General features: G+C 39.9%; 1 protein-coding gene across 4 annotated transcripts in view; it reads left to right on the top strand.

Annotated features, from left to right (window-relative positions):
* Positions 1-4,074: 4,074 nt before the first annotated feature.
* LOC144688897 (casein kinase I) overlaps positions 4,075-19,115 on the top strand; it is a 93,341-nt gene continuing 78,300 nt past the window's right edge. For 2 of the 4 annotated variants that reach the window (XM_078555918.1, XM_078555919.1), the window contains exon 1: positions 4,075-4,242. The gene's annotated coding sequence lies outside the window, so the exon portion shown is untranslated. Of the gene's footprint in view, positions 4,243-11,735; positions 11,779-19,115 lie in introns of those variants that run through there. The other 2 variants (XM_078555916.1, XM_078555917.1) reach the window with 2 other exon arrangements.

Genomic DNA, 19,115 nt, shown 5'->3' with positions numbered 1-19,115 from the left:
AACTAGTCAGTCTTTGACTGGATCAGTAATTTCATTCACTTGTAAAGATAAATACTTATATTTAAAATCAAGATCTTTTAAAGCAAACACTGGCTCTAACTCACTACTTTTAATACACCAGACATTCCTTCAGTGTTTGATTTTCATGCCAAATAATTGTGTAATTTCATCCACATGTTCTGAGTTAGATATTTAGAAAGGGGTTTTGTTAAATCTACAAAGTACGAGAAAGTAATTTAAATAAAACTTTCCATTGACTTTTGGCATTTATTTGTTTTAGTACTGTAATACACTATTTATCTTTTCAAAAAAAACTTAATTGATCATTCCCCTTTAAGGACACAACAGATTTTTATTTTATGGTTTTAGCTGCAACTTTTACATAAGTACTAGGTGCAAAACAAAAATAAAGATGTTGAATTCTGATACCTTCCCTTTGGCCATCTTAGACAGTTATTGCAGTAACTTGTTTAAACTCTGATTATCAGATTTAAAAGCAAAACTGTGGGAGATATTTGTCTTTGGAAAAACCAATTGAAATACTGTTTGGATTTTATATATCTTATTATTTTATACATCTTGTATACTTCTGATTTTAATGCACTTTCTGTTAAATGTTTCACACTCGGAGTGCAGTAATAGATTGAATAGTAACAAAAAATTCACCATCTCACCACAATCTGCAGAGGCAACTTTCATCTAGCCTCAGGCATTGCCACTTGGGAGCTTGATGTTGGGGAATGGGCTGTCTGGCGCTTTACCCCTTCCTCTCCCTTCATTGTTTCTGTTTAACACCTTTCTTGCCTTAATTTCACTGTGGGAGAATGTTAGACAAAAGGTGGCACAACAAATTGATAGGATAGCTTTGAATGGTCTAGATACTTTTGGAGTTGATGGATTATTTGCAAAGCAGGTTAATATGAATGCTTTACTACCAAAGTACTTAATTTAGTGTGCAGCTGCACGGAAGACAATTGATTGCTGTCAGTATATTCCAGATGGTTGATGGTCATTACCAATGTGGCCTTTTTAAAAATTCTTTATTTAAGTAATCTTGTCATCTGATTGTTGAAACTAAAAATAGATTAAATTTCCTTAGAGATTCTATTTTTCCTGTAACTGACAGTTTTATTCATTTGAATATATTTCAAAAAGTTCCTGTTATGGACATTACCTGTTTCAAGATTTTAATCTGTTGTGCATGAAATGTTAAATATAAAAAGTATTCTTTCCCATTTAAGGGAAAATATATTGTTTTATTTAAGAAAAAGCTAGTTATAGGCAAGACTGACAGTACTTTGTGGTCAGAATAATGCATATTTTATTGTAAAATTGTAAGCCTATAATCGCTAATAAACTGCCTTTGCTAACCAATATGAACTATTGTATTCAATCTATAATTTTAATATGCACCCACTTGTGATGGTCATCAAATTGAACCAGCTGGAAGCTGATAGAAAGCTCTTAAAACACAGCTGCTGATTCTGGTTGTAGAGGTATATGTATCTGTTGCTGACATCATCCATTTCTGCCTCTGCTTCCACTTATTTGCTAATGAAACCTCATCTATGATTTTGCTACCTTCAGACTCCACTATTCCCATGCTGTCCACAATTTTGAGCTCTTGAAATAGGCAAATGTTCCAAAATACTTCACAGGCATACAATCAGACAAAAATTGACACTGATCTCAAGGAGAAAGGACCGGTGACCAAAAGCTTTTTTTTTAAAGAGGGTCTTGAAGGAGATGGGAGAGACAGGTTTCAGAAGGTAATTCCAGAATTTGGGGCCTAGGTGGCTGATGACATGGTCATTAATGTTGTGATGAAAGATATTTGGAATGCAGAAGAGACCAGAGGTAAATGAATTTGGAATTCTTGGAGGGTTGTAAGAGTAGAGGAGGCCTTTGAGGGATTTGAACATAATTAAATTTTTAAAATCAAGGTGATGGACAGGATGCCAGTGCAGGTTATAGTGTGATGAGCAAGCAGGACTTAGTATGAATTAGAATACAGGCAGCAGAGGCTTGTGGAGCTAGAAAAGCAGTGCAATAGTTGAGTCTAGAGGAAATAAAAACATGGGTTTAATCGTGGATGAGCTAAAGCAGGGCCAGAGATGGGTGAAGGTGGAAGGAGGTGGCCTGTGTCATGGAGTGAATATGAGGTCGGAAGTTAAGCTTGGTTAAATACGACTAAGGTTGTGAGCAGTCTGATTCAGCATGAGATGAAGGGAGTGGGATGGAATTGATATTCCAGTGGTTGAGGGGTAGTAATGTATTCCATGCGTAGAAGGATGCAGTACATATTTCATGCTTTTCTGAAAGTTTTGCCATAATTTCAGTTTTTAAAAATTTTTTTTACAAATAATCCCAATACTAGTACTTTCCAATTTTTAGAATAGTGAACTGATGGCAAAATATTCATATTCTATGATGTGCTGTTTTATAAGCTATAGTGAGCTGTTGTAAGTCAGGTATTGAGAAAAATCATCAGAGCAAAGAGAAAGCTAGTGTCCATGGTTACCCAAAGGATGCTCTGTTGTTGACTGATATCTTCACTGGCCACCATCTTCAGAGCCTATGTTTATATTTGCAACTTTGACTTTCATCCCTATATCCACTGCCTTTGAATGCCTCCACTGTTCCTTCAGTTTTTATGTCATGCATATATACTGCTGTTGTGCGTGGCTACAATCCGCTCTTTAACAATTCAGCAGCTGGTGTAAATTTTTCAACTGAATCCTGCTTCAGAAATTGTGTGCGCATTTGGTAACCGTAACTAGCGTTCGGTCATGGTGGTATTTAATGTTCAGCATTGACTGACTGAAGTGCGAGAAATGTGTTTAGTGACTGTAATCGTACAGGATGGTTAACCGCTCAGACATATGTTATCGTAGTGATGACATCAACTCAATTTCCGCGATGGGAGCATCTGTGATTTCGTTTTGTAAAGGAATCGGGCATTGTTACATTGGAGCAGCAGTAGAATGCAGCCATTGCACACCCTCGTCTCTGGTTCTGCCCTTTGAAACTTCGACTTACCTTTTTTTAAAAAATATTTACCACTTTTTGGGGAAAGAGGGTAGATAGAGAAAGCATTAAGTGCGCAAAATAATTTTTACGAAAGCGTAGCTGGTTTTCAAATGGACAGTACGATGAGGAAACTTTAAAGGAAGTGTCCTTTTGAGGCTGAAGCATTTATGCAGCACAACCAAGAGAGCAGGGATTGGGAGGGGGAAATCATAACTTGCATTAAAATTACAAGGATAGACAATTGTCTGCTTTCACACTTGCACGAGAGCTGTGGAACTCGCCCTCTCTGCAAGTCTCAAAGCGCTTTTTGGAAAAAAATGGCTGTGGTACAGCAAAGCACTCTACCTGCTGTAAGGGGGGGGGGGGGGGTGGAGATGATAGAGTGGGTTCATCACTCAAATTAATTAGTAGCAAAAAAGCTGCGAGTTACAATCATTGCCGGAAGTGAAAATGAGTGTGTCCCTCAATTAATTGCGTAAAGGGAGAAGTTTGGGTTTTTTTTAATCATTTCACAAGACACACACACACAGACAGAGTTTCCCTTGGAAAACTCAGCCGGAAATTAAAGCGGGGCTGGCTCCATGAGAAGACCTGACGTCAGAGGCTGCGTGTTTTTACGCCACATTTTATATTTAAAACCTAACTTTCCAAGGATACTGTTCAGAAATTGTGTGCGCGCGCCCCCCACCCTTTTTTTTAAAAAAAACCAAAACAACAAAAGAAAGTAATCTCTCCGCCTCTGCCAATGCGGCGCTGACATTGAAGCCTCCGCCCGGCAACTACTTTCCCCTCAACTTTCCTCTGCCCGGTCAGTCGAGCTTGATCATTTTTTCCCCCGGGGGGGGGGGGGGGGGGGGGGGCGGAGGAAATCTGGATTGACGGGCCGGGTGTCCAATCGGAAGCGCCGTCGCCGCTAGCAACGTTCCAAATAGAAGGTCCCGTCCGCGGGAACCGGCCAATCGGCGCGGAGCACCTTCAGGCAGCCAGCAAGTTCGGTGGCGTGCTGGCGGCCGGCGGGTCGTGCGCAGGCGCGAAGGAGTTGCCCTGGTGCTGGATTGGAAATAGGCTTAAAAAAAAAAGCCCCAGCGGCGATCTAGAGATAGATATTAAAAATACCACAGGCAAAGGAGCAGAGAAAATGAGGGAAGAAGCTGCTGCAACCCCGACCTAGGAAAAAGGTACCGAGTGTTCCTCACCTCCGGGCCGAGAGCGGTAAAAGAGAGAGAGAGAGGCTGTTTTTTTTAATGGATCTCCGGGGGTTTGTGTATTTCTCTCCTAAGAATCACTTAGGGTTAGGCTCGGTTGTGTATGGCTAGGCCTCCATGGACTCTGCCGCTTTTAAAAATGGACTAAACCCTGTTCCCCCTGCCTCCACTGTGTTCTCCCTGCTTCAGAAAAAGCTTTCAGCTTGCTGCTTTTTGATGTGACCAGAAACCCTGACGTCCATGGCAGCTGTAACACTTTAAAACACTGCAAGAAGAGACTTTTCTTATATATTTAAACCGAATTTAATAGATTTCGCAAGTTGCTTTCTAGTCCATACCAACAGTAGTACAGTACGGTGTGTGTGTATATATATATATATATATATATGTGTGTGTGTGTGTGGATGTATGTATGTGTGTATATTTTATATATATATATATGTATGTGTATATTTTTATATATATATGTGTGTGTATATATATGTATATATATATATGTAATTCATTAGACGTGGGAGATTTGCACATCGAATTGCACAAGGTTCGAGCACTGTTTTGGGTGGTGGCTGTTTTTATTGGGTCAGGTTGTGAGGCTGTAACATTACCATGAAACCACCAGATGAATGAATTAGCTGCTCGATGCAGTTAAAGAGACGAGTTAGTGCTTGGGAAATTTTAAGTCTGGACCTATTAAATATTTAGTGTTTACCATTCATGCACCAGGGATGGAACAGCACGTATATGAGAGATTGAAGTGAGTCCTTGTGGACCAGAGGATGAAATACTCAACATTTTAGGACTTCTCATATTTGTGTGTATTCGTTTCCATTTTCCTTTCCACCGCCCCTCCGCAAGTTATTTCCAATCAAAAGCACATGATCCATTCACTAACAGAGAAATAATTATGATTCCTTATAGACAATGGCTAATTACCCACTCCCTTCCTTAGTACAGTGGCATGAAACCTTAATGGCTAATTTCATATTTAACCCAATACATTTAGAAGGCAGATCAAAGTTTGAGGTATGAAGTATACTTTAGGTTCAAAGTTACTGGTATTTAACACGTTAAGAGCATATGTGAATTTTTATGATCTCCATAGAGACCAATTACTTTTAAAAAGAAATCTGAACTTCCAGTTAATAGCTGAAAGGATGACATGACAAGATTTCACTTTTTTAGATTTTAACTGCAACAAAACACTAAAAGCACTATTGACTAAACACCATCTTTGTCGGCAACTTGTATGTTAAACCACAAAACCGAACATTCCCCTTTTTCTTTTAGCACAACTGAAAACCCATTTCACAGATATACTTTACTGTGCTTTAAGTAGACATTCAATTCTCCTGGAACCAGTCCAAGGTGATTCTTGGCACCTGAGTGAATTCAGTCATTTCAATCTGAACGTGAGCTTCTACCTGCATTCCTGCGAGCCACAGCATCTTGCTACCTGTAGCTCCTCTCCTGGATCCTGGCAAGCTAACCTTATTTGAGAGTTCTCGGGTATATTTTCGACGCTTCCCCCCTCTCAAAGCCCATCTGCATGACAGCGTGAACCACACGGGCCTTGTATCCAGGTAAAAATGCTGATTAGCTATCCTTGAGACCCAGGAGTAAATGGGCAGTTTAAAGTACAACCGTTTACAACCTGACATTCTCAGCATTTTCCTGTGACTTTGGAAGCTTGCGATCTATCTACTGTTAGCACACAGGCTGCTGTCATCCTCTTCAAGTGTAAACAGTTTGCACCTTCTTCCCAGTAAAACAATCTGGGCCCACTTTAATCTCTAACAATCAAATTTACCAAGGCTTGCATTCAGGCAGACTTCAGAACAGGTTATATGAGTCCTTTTTACCTTAAAGATACAGTTACTAAACATAATCTCACAAACTTCACAATTGTAGCAGAATGTAAATCAAATTAATTTTATAATTTACCAGGACTTCTATTCTGCAATAGGTAAACAGCCTAATGGGAGCTATGACTCCATACACATAAGCAGGTTTTTTCCCCCCCCCAGTCTTATCTAGTTCTGTGACATTTTACTATACAGCTCAAATTAAGTTTAGTGGAGGATGGTCTTGGAAAAACTGCCTACCCACATAAGGACCATTGTTGTCATTGTTCAAGAATTAACATTAATCGCCTTCCAGAATTTCTCACAGAAAGACCTTTTTTGAATTTTTAAAATTGTTTGCAGGATGGCAATTATCAGAGCAGACCTGTGTTTGGGCACTCATTTGGCTACTATATAGATATATTCAGTGATGTGCAATAGTTATGGCCCAAACATGGCAATAGTGAATAAAAAGTTACATTATATTTGCATTGCCTGACTAGCAACTTCATTTATTTAAATGCACTCAAATTGCATTACTTAATTTTTTTTAAGGTTAATGCATGTTTTGGAACCCAAATTGAATTACAGCTGTAGAGAAGGGCTGGTGCTATATCCTACAAAGCTATTTTTAATGCTACAGATGTAAGGGAAGATATTTGATACAAATGTATCCTATTATGTATGTAAATTAAAGTGAGAGGGTGAGGGAAGGAGAATATTGCCAAATACTATATAACTCTAGTAAGTATGTTTTACAATTGCCTTTGCTGCTCTGAAAAACTGAAATATTGTACTTCCATTTTAAAACATCAGTTTTCAGTATTGTAGTGAACTACTGAATTTCAGTTGAAACACAGCTTAAGTGTGATTTACCTCTGGGAATTTTTCTCAGCAAATGGAACTGTTGCCTTATGGGATCCTGGGCACTTTCAGTTACTATTATGCCCAAATGGTGATTGACATTTCAGTTGAACATCATATAGAAAGGATCAAGCCATGTGTATGGATTTGAACAATATTTACATTGTTTTTTCTGCTGTATGACCTTAGAATATTTAATGAATATTGTTCATAATGTATCTAAGCTGCAGAGTATCAGCACATCTCTAGTTTGGCTCTAGGAACTGGTTGTAGGGAGTCAAGTAGACTTTGAAGCCAACAGCAGTCCTTTGTGTAATTTATAAAAGTAGGTTCTACCTCTCTGAGGCCTTACCATTTTATGAATTTATCTCAGATGGCTGTCCTTTCCTTTGACCTTTTCTTCATCATCTTCTGTACAATTCTTAACTAGGTTGCTTGGTGATTCAGAAGTGTTGCAAGTTGACTGCTGTTCTCTTCCAACATCCCCCACTAAATGCGTACCTTGGTACATTTGGAGTACATTTCAACATAGGGCTATATCTTGGAACAGGTAGTCCAAACTCTGCCATGTTTGTTTGAATGCTAATGCAAAATTATGCTATGGCATGAATTCAGTTCGTAGTAACCTGAAATTTCTCACCTTTGACATGACGTGAATTGATGTACTTTAAGAACGTTTTTATGTATATTTCTTGTACATGGGCTTGTCATTCTATGTTTAAAAAAAACTGCCTCTTAGTGAATGGAAAAAGGCCCAGTGTCTTCATGCATTGAAACCAGAAAATGATAGGAGGCTTGGCACTTTTGTACAGAGCAGAAAGTAAAGCAGAAGAATGGTCACAGGCAACTATTTAGTTGTATGGAGATGAAACCCAAGAAGCTGCGATGCCTTTTTAATAAAGTAAATTTGTTGATTTACTTTTTGAGAAAGAATGAAGGCCTCTAAATCACTTTTTTTCATTTGTTCTTGAGATTTGAGGATCACCGGCAAGGCCAGCATTTGTTGCCCGCCCCTAATTGCCCTTGAGAGAGTGGTGGTGAGCCATCTTGGACTGCTGCTGTCTATGTGGTACTGTTAGGGAGGAAGTTCCAGGATTTTGACCGAATGAAGAAATAGTGTGAGACTTGGGGGTTAGCTTGGAGGTGGTGATATACCCAAGCGTCTGCTGCTCATGTCCTTCTAGGTGGTAAAAGTCACAGGTTTGTAAGGTGCTGTCGAAGGAGCCTTGGCAAGTTGCTGCAGCGCATCTTACATATGATGCACAGTGCTGCTACTGTGTGTATATTTTTCTTTTAATGTATATCTCCACAGTATTTCATCAAGCTTGTTTTTAATGGGTGGCATAAATATGCAAAAACAGTTTGGAAATATTGACTCATTGAGTATATGTGTTTTATGGCATGGTCTGGAATAATGTAGACCAAAAGGTCCATGGCTAGACTTGTGATATGTGCTGAATTAGTTGATCTTATCCAGGTAGTAGCGGAAAACCAAAAAGTTCCATGATCTTGGGCTTGGGGGAGAAAAGTCACCCAAGAATCCTGCATCTGTTTGTCGAGTGCCTCCTCCTGAAATGTGCTTGTGCCTAGATATTAATTGAGGGTAACATGCTGACTTTGGTTGATTAATCTGTCATTGGCATTGTTGAAGTTCATTTGGTGTTGGAGCGAAGCTTGCACTAATAGATTCCTATTTTCTCTCGGTAGAAATCGGGTAAAAACTGGAGCATTATGTAAAAGACCAAGCATGCACATGTTCAAGAATTCTGATGTTTTGAAAATACAACTGGGCTAAATGTTACTGGGAGAAATGTAAATTTGAAATTTTAATTAAAGTATTTTATACTTCCAAGAAAGTTTGCGTGCAGCTAAAATATTGGAAGAATAAAGTGCTTTGTGTTTCTTTATAACCAGCTCATTACACGTGTAGGAGTGTACCACCAAGCTTCTGCAGAAAAAAAAGATTTCCTGAACAAAACAATTTTCTACTGTACTAGTTCTGTTCAGTACAGAAACACCCAGAGATGTTTTTTTTGAGTAGCACAATTTACGATCTATACAAAGATCGATTGTGGGCAATGCCAATCATTTCCTATTACTTGCAACATACAAAGAAAGTTAAAAGTACCTATTGTGTACTCCAAGTAAATAAGTAGTATTAGTTTTTTTTTTGGTCTGCTTAATTTGGGACCTTTACTTAATTTTCATTTGAGATGCAATTACCATTCCTTTTAATGTGCCCATGTCCATTGAACACCGCCCAGCAACCAATTCACCGTACAGGCGATCTTTGAATACACAGCCGTCATCCATCTGATGAATGTGGCTAGGCCAGAGCAGACGTCGTAGGCTTAGCAATGAGTGTATGCTAATAGCATTAGCATGCTCCATGCCCTCTGAGTTGGCAACTTTGTTCTGCCGAGAGATGCTGAGGGTACGCCTAAGACAGCACTTGTTCAGTCTTTTCCCCTGCCTACTGTAGTCCAATTCTCACCCTATAGAGAAGTGCATTGAGGACCTCTTAACCATCTAATTCCAAGGAGAACAATTCTAATGTATTCAGTCTCTTCCTCATGCGTGGTAACATCTTGGTAAACCTCATGGACCCCTTCAAAGACCTTTATACAATCCCTGAAGCGTGGTGCTCACAATTGTCCACAGTTGAGTGATTTATCAAGTTCTAACAAGATCTCTTTATTTTTATATTCCGTTCCAATATTTTTAAACCAAAGTAAGCCATGTGCTTTGTTAAACACCCTGTCAACTTGCTTTGTCACCTTTTAAGGATTGATGTACATGGCCACCAATGTCTCCCTGCTCATCTGTACCTTTCAAAAACATGCAGTTTATGGTATATGATCTCTCTATATTGGTCCTCCCAAAGTGCATCATTTCATACTTCTGCACATGGGATTTCATCTGCCATGCTTCTGACCATTTCAACATCCTGAAGCCTATCACTATCTATTAATTTGCCAAGTTTTGTATTTGCAAACTTTATAATGCACCCTTTACCCGAGTCTAATTTGTTCAGAAAAATTGCAAAGAGTAATGGACCCAAAACTGATCTTTGGTGGGGGGATAAACCACTGTAAGACATCCCCCAATTTGCAAAACATACATCCACCACTCTCTGCTTCCTGTGACTGAGTCAATTTTGTGCCTATACCACCACTTTCCCCTTAATTCCTTGGGCTTCCAGCTTCATAATGAGTTTCCTGTGTGGCATTTGGACTCTTGCAAGGCATTTGTCAACATATACATCTACTGCATCACTTTGTGTTGCTTCATGTTCTGTGTTGCCTCATCAAAGAATTCAATAAAGTCAGCCAGACAGGATTTGCCTATGAACAACTCCATGCCTGCTCTCCTTGATTAAGCCATGCCTTTCCAAATGAAAATTTTATTTTGCCCCTGATAATTTTCTGTAACTTCCCCACCACAAATGCATGGCTGACTGGACTGTAGCCTCTGGCTTTACCCCTCTCCACTTTGAATAGTGGTATAACATTAGCACCAGGGGGCTGAATCACAGAATCCTAACGGCATAAAAGGAGGGCATTCGACCCAGCATGTCTGCACCAGCTCTCCAAATGACCTAGTGCCATTGCCCTGCTTTTTCCCCATACCCTTGCAGATTGTTTCATTCAAATAATCATCTAATGTCCTCTTGAATGTCTCGATTGAACCTGCCTCCACCACACTTCCAGACAGTGCATTCCAGACCTGAACCACTCATTGTGTGAAAAGGTTTTTTTTCTCAGTCACACTTGCTTCTTTTGCAAATCACTTTAAATCTGTGCCCTCTCGTTCTTGATCCTTTTGAGTGGGAACAGCTTCTCCCTATCTACTCTGTCTAGTCCCCTCATGATTTTGAACATCTCTATCAAATCTCCTCTCAGCTGCCTTCTCTCCAAGGAGAACAGTCCCAACCTGTCCAATCTATCCTCATAGCTGAAGTTTCTCTTCCCTGGAACCATTCTTGTAAACCTCTTCTGCACTCTCTCCATTGTGTTCAAATCCTTCCTATAATATGGTGCCCAGAACCGTAAACAATATTCCAGCTGAGGTCTAACGTGTGGTGTGTCTTATATAAATTCAGCATAACCTCCCTGCTCTTGTACTCTGTGCCCCTATTAATAAAACCCAGGATACCAAATGCTTTATTAACTGCTCTCTCCACCTGCCCAGCCACCTTCAATGATCTATGTACATATACACCCAAGTCTTTCTACTCCTGCACCCTTTTCAAAATTTCACCCCTTATTTTATATTGTCTGCCCATGTTCTACCTATCAAAATGCATCACCTCATGCATTGGAGGGTCATTACTCCTGTGGCAAATACTGATTAAAATTTTGTGCTATTTCTACCTTTTGCTCTTGCAACAACCTAGGATGCATTCCACTAGACCAGTTTAGATAGACAGGGTGACATATCTTTTAATATATTAAGAAGAAAATGAGCCATTTCATAAATAACCTTTCTATGTTCTAGTACCAAAATAATTCTGAACTAAAAATGAGGCTTGTAAAACCGACATGCTACTTGAATTACTGTTTCTGCACGTTAGAAAGAACACTTGAGCAAGTTTACATTTTATAAAAGAACCTATATTCTTTTCTTGATTTTAAATTGCATATTTGTGCAATTCAGGTTTCCCTTTCAATCACCATTTTATAGATGCTGCACTATTACTTCAGCAGTTTGCTTTATAAAATAAGCCTGTGTTAAGTGGAATTTTGCCATTGTGACTACAAAGGACGTTCATTTGTAACTGAACTGCCATGCCTTGTGAGCGAGGAGGACTGTGCCTGTTGTCTTATTTGTACTGAAAGGTAAGGAAGTTAATTTTTATTAAGGAATATCATGAATGTACAGAGCACTTGGTGACTATCTCCTAAAGCTTTTGTAATGCAGCTTTCTGTTCTCTAGAGTGGTCTTTCAGCTGCTCAGTTTAAATTCTGTAAATGGGCCTTTAGGCTGAAAAATATGGGCTAATACACCTCTGATAGAATGTTGAATTAGTCGCAAATTGGAAGAATATTTATAGCTGCGTGGCTGAATATTCTATTTTTTCAATTCACAACCTGAATTTCTGAGCATAAGAGTAATAATGCTTTCAATAATTTATTTAAAACATTTAATTTGTTCTGAAATTTTGACCTCTGGTTAACCAATGTTAGCATGTTTTGAATAGAAGTCGTTTGTAGACCAAAACTTCACCACTGAGCTCTATACCCTAGAATACAAATCTCATCTTTTGAGAATAATGAGCCTGAGGCAAAATGATGGGTTGTTAGATGGTTATTTTATTTTAGAGCGAGAGGCAATTAGGCTTTGATTTTGTTACCGTATTACTTATACAAGTAAGAAATAACAGTTCATTTCTGAGGACAGAAGCAGCAGTTGTAAAAGACTTCCTAACAGTTCAGATGATTCGAGTTTGAGCACCTTGTGTTGGAGAAAAAAAACAATTCAGCCCTATACGTTACACTACTTGTAATTTGTCACCAGCTAACATTAATATTTAAATTGAATGCATCTGCACATTGCATTTCCTTTATTTTCTCCTCTCACTACTGTGAGGACTTGCTATTAAAACTCAGCTTAACTTTGTTATAGACTTATAAACCGTATTTATTTCTATTCGATTCCCTCCTTTGTCTAAACAGCTGAGTTTTATTTTCAGATCTTCCTTCCTCCTCTTGCCCCACCCCCCCCAAACCCACTATCGAATTTCTTTTGGCCCCCTTATACTATTTATTCTCTTCCGTATACCCTGCCCTTCACATTTGGAATGGGGCAGTAGGGTGCAATTAGCCGGCTTTTGGTGGCTCAGTTGAGATTTGAACTGTATGGACAATTGTCCCATTTGTAATTGGAACTTTCAGAGTTAATCCGAACTGTAGCTTCTTTTATCACAATGCCATTATGTAGTGAACAGGATCGATTATCGATTGACAACCTGTACAAATTTACAAGATCAAAGGAGTCCATTGCAAAGTTATACATTATTTATGGACCATAATATGCTAATTTTCTTTCCAAAGGCAATCAACTGCATACTGACAACTTTTAGTCTGGAGACTGTTTTGTTTACTACATGTTTTACACCTCTGTTAGCTAGGCTGAGGTCGAGCCCAGCTAATGAAATGAAGGCCTCCTTTTTGGTAGTACAGATCATCAAGAACAGTTTCAGATCAAAGCCCTCCCCTAATGGATACAAAACTGTTATGACATATTTCTTACATGAAGTTTCTGGGGATAGCTGGTTTAGGAAATGGAAAAATACTGCAAATCTGTCAACTTCTGTAAGTTGCCCACCCTCCATCAGTGCTCCTGAACATTCAACATCTGTTTTCAGATGCTGACAGATCTGGTGTCTTTCTGGCCTTTATAGGTTTTGAAAATGTTATTAACAAATGAAACACAGGTACAGTAGAAACGCTGTTCTGAGTTGGAACTAAATAGGGAGCCCCTTGCACCTGATGTGTTCTGTACATGCCTTAGAAGTGTTTGGTACTGATGCTGAGTGTTTGAAGTGATAAAATGTTCAGTGCTGAAATCACTCATCTTGCTGAGTGGCAAATAAATAATGTTCAATGCTATCTTTGGTGTTTGTAATAATAATTGCCTGCAAAAAAACTAATTTCTGGTTTGCCAGGCGTTTTTGGAACCTTTCAATTTTGATCTGGGTTAGAAACACTTAGCTGTGACCGGAATTTGCAGTTTACCACCTGTTGGCCACAGTGATATCTAGCCAAAAACTTGCCAAATGCAGTCTATCAGAACAACTTGTGAAATTTTCTGCTGTCACTGAATTATTCATAAATGTAGATAAGGCTTGTCTTTGACTTTTTTTTAAAAAATGGAACATTGTTTAAAGTGATTTAAGTAAGGGTGATTAAAATTGCTGTAGGGTTTTATCAAGCAATTTGCAGGACCGAACAGCTTTAAAGTTGATAAATTGCGCTGCATTTTAATGAAGAGCTATTAAGACTTTTGAAATATTTAACAATTTTTAACTGACTAAAATTGAAATCTAACATTATATGGTAACTCCAGTGCAGAATTCCTTACATTCAGTGGCCCATGTGGGGCTTTAACATATAAATTCACTGTGTTGCTGAGTCATAGAAATCGGGAAGATGCAGAAGCAAAATAGTGCGGACGCTGGAAATTTGAAATAACTGAAAATGCTGGAAATACACAGCATCTGTGGAGAGAGGAACTGAGGTAACATTTAAGGTGAATCGGAGATGCACGTTCACTTCCTAATCATTCAGTTAGTGATCTCTGCTGTGGCAATAGTAGGCATACTTAAAGCTGAGCGTGGCATCTCTGTAGTGGGTAGGGGAAACATCCCGCAATGGCTGTGCGGGAACTCCTGCTGGAAGGAATGCATAACTAGATGGCGGGTGAGGAGACACCGGATTTAGCAATGGGGGTGCCCATGGCCTGTCGCCGCCCACTGCCCAGAGGCATACATACTCCTGGATGGGACACTGTTTCCAGCAGAGAAGGGAAGAAAATATTGAATACATTCAACTGGAAAGCTTTTATGCATTGTCAAATTCATAAACGTAATTAGCAAGAAGAATAGCAAAAGCCCTTAAATCAAATTTTCGTGAAATTGGTTCAGTATTAAAAGGCTGATAGGCAGCAAATACATGGAAATTATCCAGGAAATGGTTCTGATTATTTTCTGAGAGTGAACCTTAAACATGAGATTATCATCATGAAATCATCCAATATCAGTTTGTAAAAGTGATGTTTATCAGTCTTTCTTTGTTCTGTACCAGGGTTATCAATGTATCCCATGCCCTTGATATAAATGTATTTTATGTTTGTAATGCCATTGTTGTTGATCTGTTGATAAATAATGTGCTGTGATAATCTCAAATTTGGTTTCCATTGCATTTTAGTGCATTATGTAAAGCTTTAATTGCATGGAGTAAATTTGTGAAAATGTTACTGTTTTTTTGTATCTTCATTTGCTCAGCACTACAATTTGGCAAAATTTATTGTTCTTTCCTTAACCCTCCTTATACCATGCACATTTTCTGTCTGAAAGGGTTTAAGAGCGATCAACAGGCCTGGACCATTATCTTTCTTTATTTTACTGATCATATTTATATAATGCAATTGGTCCTGTGATTTTTATTTTCCTAATCTCTCCCTGTGGGACATATTTTGGCTTCACGTTTCTTTGCTTGATTGAGATCAGCTATTCGTCTTGTGTGGGGAAATCCTAGGCATGTATTTAGCATAGAATCGTACAGCACAAAAAGCTTATTGTGTGACTTTCTTTGGTAAAGCAATTAGCAGCATTGTTTCATATTTTGGGAAAGTATGGGCTAATAATGAAAGTTAGCATGGATATGTGAAAGGCAAATGCTGTTTGACTAACTTGATTGATGCCTCTGATGAAGTAACTGAGAGGGTTGATGAGGGTAGTGTGGTTGATGCAGAAGTTGACTTTCTAAAGGTGTTTCACAAAGTACCACATAATAGACATGCTAGAAGAAGTAATTGCTTAAAAGGGATAGTGGCACATCGATACAAAATTGTCCAGGGGACACAAAGCAGAGAGTAGTGGTGGACAATTGTTTTTTTCAGACTGGAGGGAAGTATATAGTAGTGTTCCCCCAGAGGTCAGTATTAGGATCACTGCTCTTTCTGACATACAATAATGAAATTATGCCTTGTGCACCCAGGTTAAAGTTTGTAGATGTCTTAAAACTTGGAAACAGTAAAAACAAAATGAGTATAGTAACGGACATCAGGAGGACAGAGACTGGTAAAATGGGCAGACACAAGGCAGATGAAATTTTAACACAGAAGTAAATTTTAATGGTGGTGCAGGAATTGTGGAACCTGCAGATGTATGTTTTGAAAATGGTTGGATAAGTTGAGAAGACTGTTAAAAGTCTCTTTTGTATTAACCATACTATCCCCATCAACCCTCTCCGTTACTTCACCAGAGGCATCAGTCAAGTTAGTCAAACAGGATTTACCTTTTGCAAATCCATGCTAACTTTCATTATTAGCCCATACTTTTCCAAAATGTGAAATAATTCTGCTTTATATTATTGTCTCTATAAGTTTCCCCACTACCAGGTTGACTGACCTATAGTTGCCAGGTTTATCCCCCTCTCCTTTTTTAAACGGGCATTAACATTTGCAATCCTCCAATCCTGTGACACCAGCCTGTAACCAAGGAGGACAGGAAGATTGTGACCAGAGGCCTCGCAATTTCCATCCTTGCTTCCTTCAGTAACATAATGCATTTCATCTGAAATAAGTGACTTTCCTACTCTTTGGATTGCCATTCTTTTAAGTACATCCTCTATTTTTATCCTATCCTTTATCACTGCTGCCTCCTCCTTTACTGTTGCATTGGCACATTCTCTTTACTGAAGACAAATGCACACTATTCATTTAGTATCTCATATGTGCCCTCTACCTCTGCAAGAAGGTTTGGCCCCCATTCGACCCCACCAAATATTTGCGTTTACAAAAGAACTTTGGATTCCTGCTTTTATATTGGCCACTAATCCATTCTTATAGTCTCTTTGCCCCTTTTATACCCAGTTTTAGATCTTCAATGTATTATTTTTAACACTGACCTGTAATGCCATTAAATTGCCAAGCTTTAAAACAAGCTTTTTTTCCCACTTGTTCACGTTGAGATTGGATTGCTTGCCTGAGTTAATACTAATATTTTAGTACAAAGTTGCTGATAACCAGTGTTTTGTACCATATTGCAGTTTGATTCCTTATATTCACTGGCAGTGCTAGAAAATACATGCTATTTCAGAAGTTTAAATGAACTGAATTGAGTGATCCTCATGTCACTTATGTCAGTGGGGTGACTAATATAAGGCTGCAGTTATATTGTAGCTGCTGATTTCAGACCAGTATCTGTGGTGTGTAGTGCTCATGTGTGCTCTTGCATGGTCCTGGATACTTATTGATAATATTGGGTCATGGGCAGAGTATTAATTATCCCCCACGATAATAACAATGGAAAATAAGTTTCCAAATTTCCCAAATGAAGTGATGTTCAGTCTGGGCTCTTCAGCTCCTGGTTGGAGTTACTGCATAAACTTAAAACCTATGACAAATGGCCTTATGGTGGGTATGCATAAAATGTGTATCTAAGCTTTTGGGCTGCAAAGGTGCCTGCCATGGAGTTTCAGGTGCCACAGAGATTTCAAATCTATGTTTTTTTTTTATTGTAAAAATATACTTTATTCATAAAAATCTTCAATCACATTCAAAACCATTTCAAAAACAACATTACAAGGGTACAATCCAGGTTAAACTTTTACAAAATGTATCACCAGGTGCATCAGTACAAACAATATTACAGTCATTTACAGCCTTTCATTTTGATCTGTACAGCCCGAGGGGCTCTAAACAGTTCCCAGTCTCTCGGTGCGCTGTGGTAGAAAGGTCTTAGACAGCGACCCTTCCCCATTGCGCCTTTGCGGCAGCTGCCCCAAGCTTTAGTGCGTCCCTCAGCACGTAGTCCTGGACTTTGGATTGTGCCAGTCCGCAACAATCGGTCGGGGACAACTCTTTGTGCTGGAAGACCAACAAGTTTCGGGCAGACCAAAGCGCGTCTTTCACCGAGTTGATGATCCTCCAGCTGCAGTTGATGTTTGTCTCGGTGTGTGTCCCTGGGAACAGCCCGTAGAGCACAGAGTCCTGTGTCACAGAACTGCTCGGGATGAACCTCGACAGCAACCACTGCATCTCTCTCCAGACTTTCTTTGCAAAGGCACAATCCACAAGGAGGTGAACAACGGTCTCTTCCCCACCACAGCCACCTCGAGGGCATCGTGCAGAGGGGGTGAGACTCCTGGCGTGTAGGAAGGATCTGACGGGGAGGGCCTTTCTCACCACCAGCCAAGCTACGTCTTGGTGCTTGTTGGAAAGTTCTGGCGATGAGGCATTCTGCCAAATGACTTTGACAGTCTGCTCGGGGAACCATCCCACAGGGTCCACCCTCTCCTTATCCCTCAGGGCCTCTAGGACGTTACGTGCTGACCACTGCCTGATGGACTTGTGGTCAAAGGTGTTTTTCTGCATAAATTTTTCCACCAGGGACAGGTGGTACGGCACGGTCCAACTACTTGGAGCGTTCCGCGGCAGCGTGGCCAGACCCATCCTTCGCAACACCGGGGACAGGTAGAACCTCAGCACGTAGTGACACTTGGTGTTTGCGTACTGAGGGTCTACGCACCGCTTGATGCAGCCGCACACAAAGGTGGCCATCAGTATGAGGGCGATGTTGGGCACGTTTTTTCCCCCTTTATCTAGAGGCTTGTACATCGCGTCCCTGCAGACACGATCCATTTTCGACCTCCAGATAAAGCGGAAGATGGCTCGAGTGATCGCCATCGCGCAGGAGTGTGGAATGGGCCAGACCTGCGCCACGTACAGCAACAGCGAGAGTACCTCACACCTGATGACCAGGTTCTTACCCGCAATGGAGAGGGAGCGTCGCTCCCACATGCCCAGTTTCCTTTTCACCATAGCCACTCGCTCCTTCCAGTTTCTAACGCATGCCCCGGTCCCTCCGAACCATATCCCCAGCACCTTCAGGCCGTCAGCCCTGACAGTGAAGGGGACAAAGGATCGGTCAGCCCAGTTCCCAAAGAACATGGCCTCGCTCTTCCCACGATTTACCTTGGCTCCCGAGGCCAGTTCGAACTGGTCGCAGACGTGCATCAGTCTGCGCACCGACAGCGGATCCGAGCAGAAGACGGCGACGTCGTCCATGTACAGGGTTCAAATCTATGTTGCAATCAATTTGCACTATTTTTAGATTCTAGACATATCTTGGTGTTCTGATTTATTACTTCTTTGTCAAAGTGGAAACACCATTTAAAATCACTTTCCAAACCTCCAGGCCCACAGAATTGAATTAGCATAAACCTACAAACAAGACAATATAAATCCAAATAGGGTCGAGTCACCTCAGTGGCTGGATTGCGAATATTCAGAAGCTGCCTGCGGGTCTGAGTGCATTTTAGACAGCTCCAGTGCATGAATGAAACATTACACTGGTACTGTAATAGGTGGGGCAGGGGCATTGTAGATGTTTGCTTGCTTTCTTTGAAGATTCATTTTAATTTTCTGAAAATCTTGTAGAATCCATACT

This window comes from Cetorhinus maximus, chromosome 13 (genome assembly GCF_964194155.1).
Source record: "Cetorhinus maximus chromosome 13, sCetMax3.hap1.1, whole genome shotgun sequence".
NCBI classification, from domain to species: Eukaryota; Metazoa; Chordata; class Chondrichthyes; order Lamniformes; family Cetorhinidae; genus Cetorhinus; species Cetorhinus maximus.
This window is presented reverse-complemented; position numbering and strand designations above follow the sequence as displayed.